Raw genomic sequence first — 18,168 nt, 5'->3', positions numbered from 1 at the left:
AAATATTTTCTAAAATTTGCAAAATATTGCAAATCATATACCCTAAGAGGGATTAATATCCATAATAAATGATGAACTTCTACTACTCAACCACAATGAAAGCAAACAATCTGATGTAAAAAAGGACAAAGGCCTTGAATAAACACTTCTCCAAAGAAGATATAGGAATGGCCAATAGGAACACGAAAACATTCTCTACATCAGTGATCATTAAGGAAATGCAAATCAAAACCACAATGAAACTCCACTTCACACTCATTATTATGGGTATAATTTTTTAAAAATAGAAAATGAGTGTTGGCAAGGATGTGAGGAAGTTGGAATCCTTTTGCTTTGCTGATGGGTATGTAAAATGGTAGAGCAGCTGTGGAAAACAGTATGTTGTTTCCTAAAAAAAAAAAACAAACAAAAAAATAGAATTACTGTATAATCCAGCAATTCTACTTGTGGTTATATATCTAAAAGAATTAAAAGCAAGGACTCAAACAGTAATTTGTACACCCATATTCACAGCAGCATTATTCACAATAGCCAAAGGATGGAAACAACCCAAGATTCCAGATGAATGGATAAACAAAATGTGGTAATGTGGTAAATAAATTTACTACATACATATAAGTAAATATTCCATACATAGGATATTATTCAGCCTTGAAAATGAATGAAATTCTGACACATGCTTCAATATGGGTGAGGTTTAAAGACTTTTTCTAAATGAAATAAGCAAGACACAGAAGGGCAAATAATGTATGAATCCTCTTCTATGAGCTACCTAGAGTAGTCAAGCTCATAGGGACAAAAAGTGTAATGGTGGTTACCAAGGGCTGAGCAGAGAGGAAGGGAGAGTTAGTGCCTAATGGATACAGAGTTTCAACATGGGATGATGAAAAAGTTCTGGAAATGGATGGTGGTGATGGTTGCATAACAATGTGAATGTACTTAATTGTACATTTAAAAAAGGTTAAAATGGTAAATTTTATGTTATGTATATTTTACCATATAAATGAATGGGAGATAAAGGTATAAACAAAGAAGAGATGTTTTCCCTCTCTCAGAGGGGGAGGTATACAGTGATGTTGGTCTCAGAGACTTGGGGATTCAGAGGATGCCTTTAGCATCCTCAGTCTTGCTTGTGCCTTTACCCTCACTTGCCCCCTCTACCCCATACCCGGTCTCCCCAAATTGGCTGAACTTCTCTCTGCATCATGGCCACAGATGGCTCCCAAATTACATCACGTCATCCTAGTGACTAAAGAGAAAAGAGAGGGGTTTTCTTGTACAGAATATGGGTATAAATTCTCAAGAAAGGATTCTAAACAGCACCAGTTATTTTATGCGTTCATGTGGGATATTCTGATCAGCAGCCCTTCATGGACCATTTGGAATAGAAAATGAACCATTCCCTGGATTTTTTTTTTAAAGGAGCAGGGTGAACAATAGTAGACAGGCAAAATTAGCAGCTTCTACGAAAGGGCTAATAATGTTTTCATTGAAGGGTTGTGATGAGAGTTAGAGATGCTGTGTATTTTTTTTTTTTTTTTTTTGGTCACACTGCATGGCTTGTGGGATCTTAGTTTCCTGACCAGGGATTGAACCCAGGCCCCCTGCAGCAAAAGCCCTGAGTCCTAGCCACTGGACCCTCAGGGATTCCCAAGAGATGCTGCATTTTAAGTCCTGTAAATGGTAGGCGTGCAATAAATGGAGGCTGCAGGAGTTATGTCTCCATAATTAATCTTGGAAGATAAATTTGAAAACCTATCAAGTCTTAGAAAAGTGTCTTAGCTTTGCTGAATTGAACGTACATGGGGTCCTTACTATCAAGACTGTGTTCTTCATACACTACTTCCCACTAAACGGCACCAGGCTCCTTGGAGAAATGGAGGATTCCAGGGACAGGGCATGGAAGGTAGAGGAGGATCCTCAAACATCTTGAAATGTGCAGGCCAAGCCAAAAGACATAGGAGCCAGCTTGAAGGGTCTCTTCTGGCATATTATGGGTCCCTTAGAACATCACAAAGGAAAACAACTGTACGGGGAATACAAAAAAAAAATCCATGAGATCCATATCACACTTTTCAAAAACCACTGGTCATTTTCAGAGCATCCACTCATTACTCTGGAAACTGCAAAAGAGAAGGAATAAAACACACAGCCTATATATCAGGATAACAAAATAGTTGATGGAGGTATATTTTTCTTTATAGATGAATTCCAGCTAATAAATGCAGAAGGTATGATAGATTAAAATCCCCTATTTTGCAACACCTAATAAAATAACAAATCTAGGCAACGGTTATCATTAATAGCTGTAAAAACCCATGAGATGAACTTGACAAGGAAGCGGAGGAATCAGGCTGACACCACCTAAACCTATGGTTAATCTTAGAATGTGGGACAACCAGGTGCTATGTGTGCCAAAATGTGATGTGGTAGGAGGTGAATAGCACCGCCATTAATTCTAAATCCAAAAAGTATCTAGATCCATCTGTTGGTTTGTAGGAAATATGGAAAATAGAGAGACAATTGAATAGTATGGTGGGAAGTCAGTAGCCAAATCTAGAATGAAAAAATTATCTTGTTTTTTTAAAACAAATCAATGGCAGGGAAATTAACAGGAGGAATTATAAGGTCCAATCGTAAAACAGAACCCACCCAAGGTAGTTCAATAAGTGGCATTTAGGAGAGCTGTTACAAAGAGTGGAAAAGTGAAGAGGGCTAGTGGAGAACGGTCACACCAGGAAGTACCATCACCCCTCCTGGTGCAGCAGAGCCCAGGATCAAGCTGCCCAGGAGTGTGGAACCCTAGGTGAGGGGTGACCTGATAATACATTCTTCAGGTAATATACTTTTTCTCTCTACTAGCTTACAAGATCTTTTTTTCTTTTTCTGTCTTGGATGTTCTAGGGATGATTTTTCTAGGTATGATTTATTTATTTGGCTTGGTTATTAAGTTCTGAAAAATTCTCAGCCATTCTCCCTTTGAATATATTTCTCCTGCTTTTCTTTCATCTCTCCTTTTGAAATTCCTCTTATATGTAAATGGAATATTCCCACTGTCTCTTTCAAGACTTTTTACTGGCCTTTCGTATCTTCCATCTCTTTATCTCCCTCTTTGCTACATTTAGTGTGATTTCCTCAGATTTATTCTTCAAATCACTAATTTTCTTATTGGTTGTGTTTAAGTTTTTGTTCTTCTCTCTCTCACTGAATTTTTAACCAAGGACTATATTCTTAGTTTCCAGGGAAGCCCTGCACCAGTTTTTGTATTAATGTCTCAGGTGGGAGATTCCTATACTACACAAATGATATGAAGTCAGATCTCCCGCTCTGTGCAGTATCAGCCAAAGTGGTAACTTCTCAAGGGTAATTTTTTGCTGACTAAACTCCACAGAAAGGCCGCCAACCTCTTCTCCATCTCTTTGTAGTTTGGGAGGACAGGGGGCACTTTGAGTCTCCAGGCCTCACACGGAGTGGTTCTTGTTGCTGTGTCCTGTCCGGGGCTGGATCGTGTCTGCTGTCCTTGCAAAGCATCCTAAATCCTGCCATCCACCCCTGCGGCCACTGCTGGGTCAGCTTTCTCCTACAATTCTGCCTTTACCGTTTGATCTTTGTTTCCATCTGAAAGAAATGGGCCTTTAGTTTTTGACACTTGGTTATGTAAGTCTTTTGTCACAATGTCTTTCTTATTCATTACTTCTACGTATTTATAACCAGAAAGTGGCATCAGCTCAATCCACTGTGCTGCCAGAAGTTTCCAGTAGCAGATGCTTTAAAATGAAGAAATGTAATGATGAGTAGAGTATACACAGAAATGTACACATGTCCTTAATTACCTAGATATTCAGTGCCTTTGCTATGTACTCTGGGTATTACAACATTGGACAAAATCCCTGCCCTTAAAGGACATCACCGTGTAATGAAAATATACAGAAATGCACAGAAATAGTAAAGGAGAACTAAAGGGGAAGAAAGGAGAAAGTGCAGAATGTGGGTGTGGAACTCAAATCTGAGCAGGGCTCATGATGAAGCCCTTCCCTTCAGGAGCACACACATGGCGAGGAGGGTGATAGACAGAAAGTTCAACCCAAGTGCAGGAGATGCAAAAAAATAGTAATTTGGTTGGCTGCCATATTCTATGTCACCTCAGTCTGTGCAACGATGAATTTCTAAAGAAGTTACATGCAAATGTTTTCAAACTGAATTATATTTTTAAGTGTTAAGGGAATCTGTGTCTCAAGGCAGCTTTCATAGTGGCCTCTGCCATGCACAGCTGTGGTGTCCACTGGCCTCGGAGCTTCTACCAGGCCACTGTGGCCCATCCATGATCACTGACGTCTGGCTCACTCCTACACCCCCAGCACCAGATACAGGACATGACACGTAAGATGGGCTCAACAAACACTCGGCCACTCAATGAAACAATTACTCTCCAAGCCTGTGCACCCAGCTTCATGCGTCACACATTATTTTTGGAAGGCCCTGGTGTTTTCCATCCTGCAGGATCCATAGGAAAGTGTCTTTCCCTAACCCAAGGCCTCCAACAACTTCATGTAAAAGCTGCTGAGAAGCAGCAGAGCATGGGGACCCTGGCTTTTCTCCACCCCACCCTCTTATTTTCTTTTCCAGTGAGAAGCTGCCAAAGTAGAAAAGATTCATTCTACTCGCGTGATCCTGATGTGGTATCCTGCCCTCCAGAGGATACTCAGGTGACAGCTTGTTCCTGGGCCAAACTGAGTGAGTGAGCCAGTGACCTGGAAGCCCAGGCTGTGGAGGGGGACCCCTAAACAAAGCCCCCAACCAGGGATGGAAGTACTCAAGCACAACAGGCACACGCACACACACACACACACACACACACACACAGAAAGAAAGGGGGGTTAGTGGAAGGTTTAAGAGGCTCCTCCGGACCAGACACCACTAGGAGTTTTACCTATATCGTGCTTTTATTTTTCTGCCAGTCCTTCGAGATACATGTTATAAACCCCTATTAGCCAGCTTCTGGTTCCCAAGCCCACGCGTGGCAGCGCTGGGGCTCAATCCAGCCCTCTCCCCGAGACCTGCTCTCTCCTGCTGCTTCAGCAGCCTTGTGTGTTTTACCGATATCTTGAGGCTCTTTGCCGTTTGTGGGCATGTATGCTGCCCATTTTTATGGAGGCACTGCCTGACCTAAAAAAGCATTGGTGCCAGCTCACCCTGGAGCTAATATGTCGGCAAGTATAAAAGCAATTGGCTTTACCCAGATACAGGATTCCCTCATGGGGCAGAGACCAGAATGGAGGGATCCATCACCTCCCTGCTGGGGCAAACTACAACCTGCAACAAGGCCCCGGCTCTGACGGCTCAGCCTCCGTGTGTCCGCGCACGCAGGCTCTCTGCAGGGCCCCCTCAGCTGCTCTGTCCGTTGCTGTTCCCGTTCCTCTCCCAGACCTGGCCCTCGGGTCCAGCCAAATAGAAGTATGTCTTGTTTTCCATGGGAGTTTCCCACTGCCTTTGCTTCTCCTGTTTCATGTGCATGGAGTGGCAACAGAGAGAGACAGAGAGACAAAGAGAACCTTCTTTCCACACCTGGCCACCCTCCAAGGCCTCCAGAGGCAGCTCCTCAGCAGGTGTCCCCTGACACTCACGCAGCCAGTAAGAATGACCTCTCCCTCTGACCGCCCACTCTCTGACCTCTACCAAGTGACCTCTCACCTGCACTGATTTACAAACTGTGCGACAGAATCCCTCACATAGGTTGAAAGTATGATAAGCCAATTTAAATCACAGCCTTCTGCTAAGAGAATAGTTTTGTAGCTCCTGGACCTGAGGGCTGGGCCTCTGCCGTCACACACTCCTGAACCTCTGCTATCATGCTCTCCCTGGATTTCCAATGTTAACACATTGGCTGAGCAAGTGTTTACTGAGCTGCAGCAATACTGCAGGCGCTCGGGTGATGAACCAGGAGGAAAAGATAAACTGCATGTGGGCCTTCCTCTGAAGAAGACAAATACCCCAATAACAACAACAACAAACAACAACAAAACCACAGGAGATTCTCAGAACTGGGAGACCGAGTAGCCATGAAACCATAAGCTGCCTGGCCTCCCTGAAAATCAGGAAAAGTGAATGGGAACGACAGTGGGACGGCATTTCATCTCCATCCACTTGGCCAGTATTAAAAGGCGTGATGGTCCTGAAAGCTGATCACAAAGCGGAGAAAGGGGCAGCCTCAGACAGCGGGAGTGCAAGGTGGGACCCCAAGCAGGAGCTGCCTGCATCGTGCTGGGGGCCCTGCTCCTGCGCTCGAGCCACACTCCTGCGCGTCAGCCCAAGGAGATGCACCCAAGACTGTTCACTGCAGCTCTGCGCATAGGAAACCCGGGCCCAGCCTCCAGAGAAGCCCTTCCCCTACGGGGCGCCCTTGCACAGAAGGAGTGAAGTGCAGCATCACGTGCTGTAACAGAGAGATACCGTGAATCTTACGGGAGACAGAGCACAGCTGACAACTGGGTGAGAAAGGGCAGAGGGTGTTTCGAGGAGCAAAGGAGAGAAGAGTGTCCCAGCATGGCCAACATATGGTGGAGGAGAGAGCACGTGTGGGTGGACGTCCTGGGAGGTTGAAGTATTGGGATATGCGGGGGGGTTGAGGAGGTCAGATGGGGGTCATGTCAGGAGCACATGGAAGCTTGAGCTCCCACGGAAGAGTTCCAACCTTCCCTGTAGCCTCCATACGTACAATCCCCAGACCGTTGTTTAAGAGAAGCAGCGCTGGGGGTGCTGTGGTTGGAGCAGGCCCAGGTGGTGGATGTGGGCCCTGGTCCCAGACCGGTGGAAGTGAGAATGGAGCGCAGAAACAGCCGGATTTTTTGGAAGAGCAATTGGCAGCACTTGGGCCTCTTTCTGCGGTAAGTGAACTGTCTGTGACGACTGCCTCAGTGTCTCTAAAGAAAATCACAAAAGTGGAGGGTTACGCCAGATTTGAAGACTCCAGAAAGACAAAACCAGCAACGCATGAATGTTGATTAGATGCTGCTTCAGGGGGAAAAAAGAAAGCTGTAATAGACATTCTGGAGCTATTGGGGAAATTTGAATATGGCAGAATAGTAGATAATATTAGGAAATTACTGTGTATTTTTTATGTATGATAATGTCATTTTGGTTATGTAAAAGAATGCCTTTATCCTCAGGAGATGTGTGCTGAAATATTTAGGAGCTGTGTAGTTTAAAGTTTCAAGTGGTTCAGAAAAAAAGAGAATGAAAGAAAGAAAAAGAAATATCCACTTAAAATGTTCAGGATTGAATATATGATTTGAAAATACATCAAATTACTTTATTACTTGATTTAGTTTTGTAAGCTTTTAAGTTCTGTACTCTTTTGAATCAAAATTAGAGATAAATGTTTTAGTTTCAAAAAAAGAGAAAAAAATATAGACAGAGCAAATATGGCAAAACGTTCTATTAAGGATTTGGGAAGGGAGGGATGGTATGTGGTGCATGTTGTACTATTTTTTCAAGTGTTCGATATGTTGGCAGTTTCTCCTAACAAAAACATGGAGGAAAAATGACTGAATACAGTATTCTGCAGATGAGGATGTGAAATTAAATAGACGTTGGTCATTTGCCCTCCTGCGCTGGACTTGGGTCGCTGAAATTTGTTTGTTACTAGTTTCCTCCATGAGTAATTTTCAAAGGTCATCTGGAATTTGGGAATTGTAGCAAACGGGATGAAGGTGAGGAAGGAAGGCGGCTGAGCTGGCCGAGTGGGAGCCCGGACGTCACGGGGCCTGTCACCACCTGCTTGGATGCCAGCACACAAGCTGCTAGTGTTGACATTTCAGTGGCGTTCCCACCTCTAAACTCGGCTTGTTTTAGAAACTTGGGGACCTGAAAGAGTTCATTCTTATATGGGTTTTTCTGAGTCTGCTCAGACTACCCGAGTCCCCAGTCTTCTTCCACAAACGGAGCCAGGCCTGGAGGCAATCAGACATCAGACGCAAGCTTTCCTCTTCGTCTTAAGTGACAGCCACGGCTAAAGCCAGAGTGGGAGGAAAGCCGTGTTCCAGGCCGCTGGCTGCCAGCGACTTGAGAAAACGCTTCTGCCTGACATTGCCTTGAAAAAAATCATGAAAATATCCTGGTGTTTAAAGAACCAAGCAGGATGGTAGCAGTGGGCTGCTTTCGGCTTCAAAATGATTCGCCGTTGCTTTTCTTGGATGAGTGACTTTCTTAAAAGCCGGATCCCCTCTCAGATGCAGGCCTTTGATGCAGAGCCCAGGGGGCTCCAGCGACCAGCCACGTGGGGCCCGCCGCTGCCAGCCTGGGATCTGAGGCTCCAACCCCACGTGGGCAGAGCGATGGCCAGAGCATCAGGACCTGGCACAGAGGAAAGCCCAGAGACCTTTCAGCGCCGGGCAAAGCCCACACAGGGACGAATCAATGGCCCTGTGACCTGGCCTGGGGCTCACAAACGCAGGCATCCAGAGACAGTCTGACCATCTGACGAGGGCCTGGTCTCCCCTTCAAGTTCTCAACGTGGGCTCCATTGAGCCAGAACTTCCCCATTGCAAAAGAAGCCAAGAACCCCGGTTTCTGTGTAAAGCCACCTGAGTTTTAAAGGTTGGCAATGAAATCAATTTAAAACAGTGTGACACCACCACGTGGGCCAAACGAACGACGTGCATGACTGGATGCAGCCCGGGGCCACCCGTCGGCTCCCTCTCCAGCGGGTGACTGCAGCCCAGATCCCGTTTCTGCCACTTGCAGCCTGATTTTTCACCCGAGAAAACAGCTCCAATGCTGCCTCCCCAAGGGGCTGCTGGGAGGACCGAGGGGACTCTGGAGAGTGCGGGGCCAGGTCTGGGCACCGCTGCCCTCTCCCTCCCTCCCTGCGTCCTGCCCATCTTGGCCCTGAGCCTTTGCCCTGGGGCCTCACACTCTGCTCAGAGTCTCCCAGGCTCCAGTCCACGTCTCCTCAGACATAACCTGGCCAGGCTCCTGCAAACCACCTTCCGCCTTCCACAAAGGCTTTCAGCTCCCTGGTCAAGGGGCTGCCAGCGTTTCCCAGTGGGCTCATGAATGGTGATGCCCTTGAGCTCCACTGTGCCCAAAACACCACCCGCAGCACTGTCCTGGACCTCACCCCTCCCCTCCACCCACTTGGCACAGACACTCGAGGCCTAAGGTCTGTCCTCCTCCATATCCATCAGGTGACCGGAGAGCCCAAGCCTGGGCTTCAGAAGCTCTGAGACGGCACCTTCCTCTCCTTCCTCAGAGGCCACCGAGACCTGGGCCCACCTGGGGGCTGTGGACAGGCCATGCCCTGTGAGCTTGAAGTTCAATTTCAGAAACGTACACACGCTGGCCGCCAAAGCAGAGCAAGTTCACTGTGGGGATTAGGCTGAGCTCTGGCCTCATGTTCTGACCCTGCCACTTGCCAGATGACCATCTGGTCACTCCTCTCCACCTCCCTAGGGGCCACTCTCTCCTCGTGGCACACACAAAGAACTGGGTCGTAAGAGCGCTGTCACCCAGGAGTACGTGGGGACCAGATGGTCGTTAACAGGAAGCAGCGGCACAGAGAGGACACAGGGTCCACAGCTCCAATGTGGACAGTCCCCGAAGCCTGTCGAGGGTCAGAGAGGGTCTCAGCTGGAAAATCATTCTACCTGAACATGAACTTCTCCGCAGACTATTAGTTTTTGGAAAATAGGATACCTGTTGTGGACTGAATGTTTGTGTCCCCCGAGAATATCCATATGTTGCAGCTGTAACCCAGAATGTGATGATATTTGGAGGGGGAGCCTTTGGGAGGTGATCAGGGTTAGACGAGGTCATGAGGGTGGGGCCCCCGTGATGGGATTAGTGTCCTTATAAGTAGAGGAAGAAACACCAGAGCTCTCTCTCTCTCTCTGCCATGTGAGGACACAGCAAGAAGGTGACAGTCTGCATGCCAAGAGGAGAGCTCTCACCAGAACCTGACCGTACTGGCACCTTGATCTCAGATTGCCCACCTCCAGAACTGTGAGAAATCAGCATCTGTTGTTTAAGCTGCCAGGCTGTGGCATCTTGTTATGGAAGCTGAGCTGACTAAGACAATACCTAAACCCTAAATACCTAAACCCCCACATACTCTGGGCAGTAGCTGGCATGTCTGACTCACCAGGATGAGCTCATGGCACACTTAGCCTGAAGAGAACAGGCAGACTTCATGCTCCTAAAAAGGGGCTTCCTGGTCCTCTTGGCATCTAGAAAACAGCCCCTCCCAGCCCTCAGAGTCCCGAGAGTCTAGAAGTGCACACAGAGCAAGAGAAACAAAGACAGAACCCTGCAGTGGAAGCTCTTGGCCCCTGCCACCAGGGCCTGTGGAGGAGAGGCAGGAGGGGCAATCAGGACCATCTTGGGCACTTGCAACATTGTCCAGGACCAATTTCTGCACAAGTCACATTGTCTAACCCCTGGAAATAACAATTTCAGAATAAGGAGGCCAGCTCAGCCTCCTGCTACATGGCTGACCCGACTGTCCCCTATGGGGACATGTCAGTTAACCTGCTAAGCATCTTGCAAGCAGTTGCTCAGCTGGGGATTGTTCTCTGGTGTCCAGATCCTGAGGGCAGTAGTGGATTCCACAGAAAGGGGACAAGTTCAGGAATCGCATCCACCTGCCCCACCGCTTGTTAAGTGTGAGGTTTTGGGGTAGGCATCTGGGTGCCGTGTGGAGGGGAGGTGTCTTACATCCCCTTGGCATTGGGGGAGAGAATTTCTGGCCTCCTATTGCGCCTGAGGTGGGTGTGTCACCTGGGGAAGGCAGGGGACCAGTGGTCAGGGGCTGGCCATGTCACAGACCTAACTTTAGGGGTCACTGCGTTTCCTCTCGTCACTTCAGAGAAACATATCATCCTGTCTAAGTACCGGTTGATGCTGTTGTCCAGGGACATGGGACCCACCCATTACTTTTCCTATGTATCATATGGTTTAGCCTCCTTGTCCTGCTTGTCTTGTGCCGACTTTATTATTTTTTTATTCTTTTTTTTTTAATTAATTAATTTATTTTTGGCTGTGTTGGGTCTTCGTTGCTGTGCGCAGGCTTTCTCTAGTTGCGGCGAGCAGGGGCTACTCTTCGTTGCGGTGCGTGGGCTTCTCATTGCGGTGGCTTCTCTTGTTGCAGAGCACGGGTTCTAGGCATGCTGGCTTCAGTAGTTGTGGCGCGTGGGCTCAGTAGTTGTGGCGCACGGGCTTCTTTGCTCTGCAGCATGTGGGATCCTCCTGGACCAGGGCTCGAACCCGTGTCCCCTGCATTGGCAGGTGGATTCTTAACCACTGCGCCACCAGGGAAGTCCTGTGCCGACTTTAATGTTTGCTCAGGAGGCAGCCTCCTGGTCACAGTCCTCGAGGTTCATGTGCTCTGTAAATGGCAGAGATGATGGGAGGAACGTGGTTGAAGATTCAGCTTAAAAACAACTGAACATTTTTTTTTGTTTTGTTTTGAATATTTGAATTTTATTTTATTGTTTTATACAGCAGGTTCTTATTAGTTATATGTTTTATACATATTAGTGTATATATGTCAATCCCTATCTCCCAGTTCATCACACCACCACCACCCACCTCCCCGCCACTTTCCCCCCTTGGTGTCCATAGGTTTGTTCTCTACAGCTGTGTCTCTATTTCTGCCCTGCAAACCGGTTCATCTGAAGATTTCTTTATCTATGATTGATTCATCAACAAGCATGAGCTGTGCATCAGTTACACATGAGATTCTGGACACACAAAACAAATACACACCATCCCAGGGTGCGGAGGTGCCCTGGGACCCCACAGACACACTAAGTGATGCCCAGGTGTCTAGGAGCATGGAGGAGGGGACCTGGCTCGGGGAAGGTTCTGGGAAGAATTCAAAGAGAGAGCAGGGCCGTGCTGGAGCCTGCGCTTTGGAAAAGTCACTTCAGCGCAGCGGGAACAGGTCTAAGAGGCTGAGACCTGGAGACCGGCCAGGGGTTGTGACCGCTGTTAGGTGGATGTGCTAGTGCAGAGTGGGAGGGGGATAAACCGTTTCACCGTGTCAGTAGTACCGTAACACAGATCATCAGCACGCATTAGCCAAGCCCTGCGCCAAGAGCGCTACACGCATCACCGCACTGAATCCTGTGAGTTAGCAAATTGTGCCCCTATTTCACGGATGAGAAAACCGAGGCCCTGAGTTGAAAGGTCACAGGTCACAGAGCTGGTTACTTGAAGGAAGAGTTGGTTACATTAGGTTTGAACCCAGGCCATCAGTCTTCAAAACGCACAAGCACTGCTTCCCTATCTCCCTGTCCCTAAGACAGACCTGGCTCCAATAAGCCAAAATGCTGAGGGAGACAAGGCAATCAGAACCTGCGAGAAGCTCAGGTCAGCTTGCCCAGTGCTGCACTGTATTTATAGGTATATATATTTATTTCTGAATGCAAATGGATATGTGTGCAAGTACATCCGCATATACATGTATCTATACATACATATTAAACATATGCCCCCCCCCCACACACACACACACTCACTCTTACACATGCTCAGAGATGCTGGGATAATGCACCTGGTACACTTAGGAACCGTAACCTCTGCAAAGATGGACTGGGGATCTGGGTGCAAGAGAGGGGGCTTCTAATACTCACTTCATAGCCCTTCTGTAACATTTGAATTTTTACTGTGCACATGCTCTACTTTTTCAGCAATAAAATAAATGCAATTTAAAAATAAGTCTTGGCTCTGAACCTCAGTGTGAGTGAGAAGGGTTCCTGCAGGACCGCCGTGAGTGCCCTGCTCGGCTCTGCCAGGATTATGTGGGACGACGTGCTGCACCCCTCTGTACCCAATGCTCACGCAGTAAAGTCATCTGTTCTTAGAAAGCTCAGAGTAACGGCCTCGCCTCTGCCCTCAGAGGATTCATGGGTGCTCAGCAAACAGATGTAAACAGTTGCCGTCAAGGAACTTGCTTCACTCTCTCCTGGAAAATAAGGCTGCTCTAAGCAGGGAATCTCAAGGCTCTGTGATTCCTGCCGTGAGTCTGTGAAACTCAGCCTAATGATTCAATAAGATGAAACAGCTGCTTTTGATTTCAGAAAATTCCCCACGCCCGACTGCGACTGCACTGAACAGTTATTTTTGAAGTTGAAGCGGTGCTGGATCTTTTCAAACAGCCAAGAGCATATTCATGGCAGCTTCGTTTTCTTACACAACCCTTCGCTTCCTGTTTCTACAGCATGGAGCTCTGAATATTAATCCGCATGGTTCTGTTCTCAGGAACTTCCTGACCTCATTTGTTAAAAAAACCAAGACCAAAAAAAAAAAAAAAAAAAAAATGCTCAGAGTTTGAGAGAAAAATCTAAAAGGGTCTGAGTCTAATATATTCCCAGCCCTGAAAAGAGTTAACATAACATTCCTTCTGTGTCAATATTTGGCACTCTGTACAATGCTTGCACTGAAAGAGTTTTTAAAAAGAAGAAAGAGAAAGAAAGAGAGACAGAGGGGGAGAGAGAGAGAGGGGACAAAGGAAAACAGAAATGAGCTTCAGTTTGGTGGTTAAAATGAATACTGTTTGAGGTGAGGACCTGTCTATTGCGCCCTCACGCCCCAATAATTCCTCTGTTCAGCCCTGTATCCTCTTGACCCACCATCCCAACTTGTGCAGCCAGTAGGAATAAATTTGTCCTTCTCTGGGGCTCCCCTTCTAGTCCTACCTCCCCACCTGGGCCGGGCTCTCCAGGACTGAGGTCAGGGCTCTCTCTGCAGTGCCCACCTGGCCCCCTCAGGCCTGGAGGCTCCACTGTCCCCAGGGCCCCAGCTGTGAGTCCGGTGAAGTCGATCGTGGCTCTATTGCCCTGGGCAGCAGCTGCTTCAGGAGGGGCGTGTGCAGGACTCTGGTGAGTGAAAGATGAGTTAAGTCTGCTCCCAGGCCTCTGGGGACATTTCCTCCCTCTTAATGTGTGACCAAGCATGGGGCCCATCTCCTTCCCTCCAGCCTTTGGCCATTGTTGGGTGAAGGTCAGGGTATCTCCGTGACCAGGAGGGGCCAGCCCATGGTAGGCTGGGGACAAAGCAATGGGGGACCCCAGGTCCTCCTGGGCTCCTGTAGAATTCTCCATGCCCACTGCCGTCTCACTTGCCCATGAGTCTGGTTGAGAAATTAACAGGTAAACTTGCTGCTCGGAGTAGGTCAGTGGGAGCCCCAGGGCCAGGTTCCACATCAGCTCAGGTGGGAGAAGGAAAGACAGAGGTGGTGTTGAAGGGAAACTGGAGGTTAGGTAACAAAGTAGACTGGGAGTGAGAGCGCTCCAAGCGGAGGACACATAGGCAGAGAGGAGGTATGGGCCACGCCGGCAAAATCGGTCCATGATCAGCGATCTGTGATCAGGCATGCGTTAAGTCTTTAAAGACACTTACTGTCGTTTTCATCACTTGCTTTGCTGAGCTCCCTGCGGACCTTGCCGAGATGACACTGCCACATGAAGGACACACTACCCACAAAGGTAACGCCGGAGACTTTGGCACCAGAACCGCTGCCTGTGCTCAACGCTTCCAGCTTTGCAAAGATTTGCGCCGACTGCTGCAGTTGTTTCCAGATGGCCAGGAGATTTCTCATCTGCTCACAAAAAATGAGTACACACCTTGTGTGCTAGGCTTCAGGGTTGCAAGGTGAACAGCCCTTCCCTCAGGTAGTTTACCACTTGGTGGTGGGAGGAGTCACGTGGAAAAGCTCCTCCTGAAGGGCGTCTGCCACGCTCAGCCCAGAAAGTGAAGTGCGTCATTATAACAGGGCCGTTTACTGAGGAGTCCACATCCCTGGTACTCAGAGAAACAGTTTGCATAAATTATGTCTCATCTCCCTCTGCAATCCTTCCATCATCCCTGGACAGATCGGGCGTCCCAAAGACGGCTGCCCCCATGTACTTATCTCATCACACATGGTCTTGTTCATGTGACCAGTCCCACCCTCCCTGGAATCTGGGAAGTGATTATGATTGCTCTGACCAACAGGGAAAGGCCAATGGGGCACCAGTAAATGCTCAACAGCTGGCTCTCTGGAAAAAAGTGTAAAACCCTGATGTGTATCACTTGCCAATTTACGTGGTGGAAATATTTCCACCATGGCTGGAGTCACGTGAGGCTGCTGAGCACGAAGTTGGGAAGAAATGCCCAAGATCACACCACACGCTTCCACCATGCAGACAAAACAGATGGAAATCACCCTAGAGCACCAGTAATAGTGATATATAGTAAAATAATTTGGAAGTGATAGGTTTTGAGAATTTATCACCCCTATTTTTAATGAGATTCATTTAACTGCAAGTTTATATAATTTATTTTTAATGATGCCTGTGTTTATCAACTTGAAATTTTAACAATCGGCAAAATTCCTGAAAGTTTAGCAATCAGCTCTTGTGAACTTGTACTGTCTGGCATGGAGTACACACACACAGAGAATTACATGTTTGTACAGCAAAGTGTCACAGACTGGGCAACTTAAACATGACATGTATTCCCTCACAGTTCTGGGGGCCAAAAATCCAAGATCAAAGGCTGGTTTCCCCCGAGACCTCTCTCCTTGGCATGTAGACGGCCCCCAGAGCCGTCTTTACATTGGTCACTTTGAAAGCCATAACTCTCTTCCAGATCCCCTGATGGCACCCTGGGTTCCTCTGTGCCTTGCCAGTGCCCCCTGAACTCAGCAAATCTGCCTGGCAAATGTGCCACACCGTGCGGTCATCTGGTCTACCTGCTCTTCCGATCCGATGCCATATTAGACAGAACGCTGGAGAGAGCAGGCTCATTCCTCAGTGTTTGAAATGCTAGCTGAACTCTCAAACTTTCCATCCACCACAGCATGCATGAAGGATGATGGCCACGCTCCACAGGTGCACCAAGGATTATGTGCAAGTTGACCCTTAACTGCTACCCACGCACAAGTATCAACATGAACTGGAGTGAGGATGGCGTTCCTGCAGAAGTGACCTTGATGCTGCTGTTTCATTACTTTCTAAGTAAATCACTCTCATCTTCAGCAGTTTATTATTGTGACAAATGGCACTTCTCAAACTTACATGGAGCACACTAGAGGGTCTGGACCCTGAGCTCCTTAATGACACAGATGGAAGCCCTCTGCTGACTGCAGGACCTTACAGGTCCTGACGCTGAGCAGAAACTAGAGACTGAATAGCATGAACAAGTTGGAAGATTCACTCCAGAAAGGAAGGTTGGCAAGTAAAATTATTTACCTAGAGGTTGACATCTAGATTGGTCATTGGGACTTTCCATGCTATTTGGAAGAATTTCAGCATACCCACTATGAGGTGGCCGGGATAAAAAAGCTGCTTCTTGTCACTTTTGTTTGGAGAAGTGAAATCTGCTTTGCTTAGAAACAGTCTCCACATTTAATCAAGCAGGGGCTGGAGGAAGTTACACAGAGGTAGTAAAATATAGAGCAACACTCCTCTAATCTTTACACTGAAGTCTCAGAAGCTAACGGGGCCCTATCCTACAAGTATACATCATTTAAAAATACTGGAAAATGTCGTGGTGTTTTTCACATTATGAAAGTAATACAAGTCCACGGTGGAATATGAGAAAACTAAAGAAAAGTGTAACTTGAGGTTAACAATTGTCCGTAATCCTACCACCCAGAGATAACCCTGGTTATCAGTCGACATCTTCTTCCAAGATTTCTTCTAAGCATACTTTCATGTATGTAAGCATATCTTTTCCGAATAACTTTAGTTTGAGCAAAATCTTCTGCTAAGAAAATTCTTTGAAGTCATCTTTTTAAATGGATGTATCCAACTTCAGTCACATGGCACCTCTTGGCGCCCCCTGGAGAGTCGAGCAGGCTTGAAGCCAGTGCTGGCTGAGTTCAAACCCATCCTCTCTGAGTTTCAGTTTTCCCTCTTTTGAAATGGAGACAGCAATAGCATCTACTTCAAGGGGCTGTTGAGAGGATAAGACCAGTTAATGCTTGTAAAGCGCAGATGGCTCCCTGCCTGAGATGTGTCCTCAGGAAGTGTTTACCTGTTGTTCTATTTCTCCTCATTATAAACAATGCTGTCAGGAACATTTTTGTACCTAAATCTCAGTTTGTGTCTCTGACAACCTTCTTGGGTAGAATCCTAGCAGCAGTTTCATCACCGTCCCACGGAGGGTCCAAAGCAGGAAATGACCTCCTTCCTCTGGGGGTCAAGTGGTAGTCAAAGAAAGTAGCTTAATTTGGGAGAGCAGGTGTCAGAAGGTAGACCCAGGTCCCCGGGGGTCACTGGGCTCCTCAGTGGGGTCATGGAGCCTGGAGTTGGGCAACACGGGGGCAGCACTGAAATTAGTGCTCAATAAGCTGTTTGTTAAACTAATATGACATTGCAGAGAAGTCTTCTTCACTTCTTGCCCTTCACCTTGAGGGTAAAAGTTGAAAACAAGACCCATTCCAGGGAAAGTCTTTTTATTGCAGCCACTTTCACTTTTTTCTTTCTTTGAACTTTTTCGGGTTGCAACTAAGGGGGCACAAAATCTGTTCCCCCTTTGCTGAAAGTCCTTGGGGTGGTCAGAACAGCCCTCAGAGCTGAGCACTCAGAAATTTGGTTCTGAGATTTCAAACAATGTATAACCACTGCCGAGGTGACAAGTGGCCTGGCCCCCAGCTGGGCCCTGGGGAAGGGGTAGAACTGGGCAGAAAGAGTCCAGTGGAGGAGGAATGGGGCACAGCTGGCTTGGAGAAGGAAACCAGAGCCACATCTAGCAACTTGCCCCGTCCTGTGGCCCAGTTTTCTCACCTACGAGTCGCATGCTAGAACCTCGGGTTCATGGTTTGCAAACTTTTTTTTTTTTTTTAATAAATTTATTTACTTATTTTTGGCTGTGTTGGGTCTTCGTATCTGTGCGAGGGCTTTCTCCAGTTGCGGTGAGTGGGGGCCACTCTTCATTGTGGTGCGCGGCCCTCTCACTGTCGCGGCCTCTCTTGTTGCGGAGCACAGGCTCCAGACGCGCAGGCTCAGTAGTTGTGGCTCACGGGCCCAGTGGCTCCGCGGCATGTGGGATCTTCCCAGACCAGGGCTCGAACCCATGTCCCCTGCATTGGCAGGCAGATCCCCAACCACTGCACCACCAGGGAAGCCCTGCAAACCTTTTTTAATGGGACTTTCATTCAACCAAGCTGATACACACAAGAGCCCC

The 18,168-nt window shown here is 47.5% G+C and overlaps 1 long non-coding RNA gene across 1 annotated transcript; it reads right to left on the bottom strand.

Annotated features, from left to right (window-relative positions):
- Positions 1–310: 310 nt before the first annotated feature.
- Positions 311–14,885, bottom strand: LOC132372157 (uncharacterized). The gene is made up of 3 exons (XR_009505113.1): positions 14,398–14,885; positions 1,803–2,026; positions 311–388 (listed from the first exon to the last, which is right to left on the bottom strand). It is a non-coding gene; the product is annotated as an uncharacterized LOC132372157 (long non-coding RNA).
- Between the last annotated feature and the right edge of the window lie 3,283 nt (positions 14,886–18,168).

This window comes from Balaenoptera ricei, chromosome 9 (genome assembly GCF_028023285.1).
Source record: "Balaenoptera ricei isolate mBalRic1 chromosome 9, mBalRic1.hap2, whole genome shotgun sequence".
Lineage (NCBI taxonomy): Eukaryota > Metazoa > Chordata > Mammalia > Artiodactyla > Balaenopteridae > Balaenoptera > Balaenoptera ricei.
Note: the sequence above shows the minus strand (reverse complement) of the source record. Positions and strands in the feature narration are given on the sequence as shown.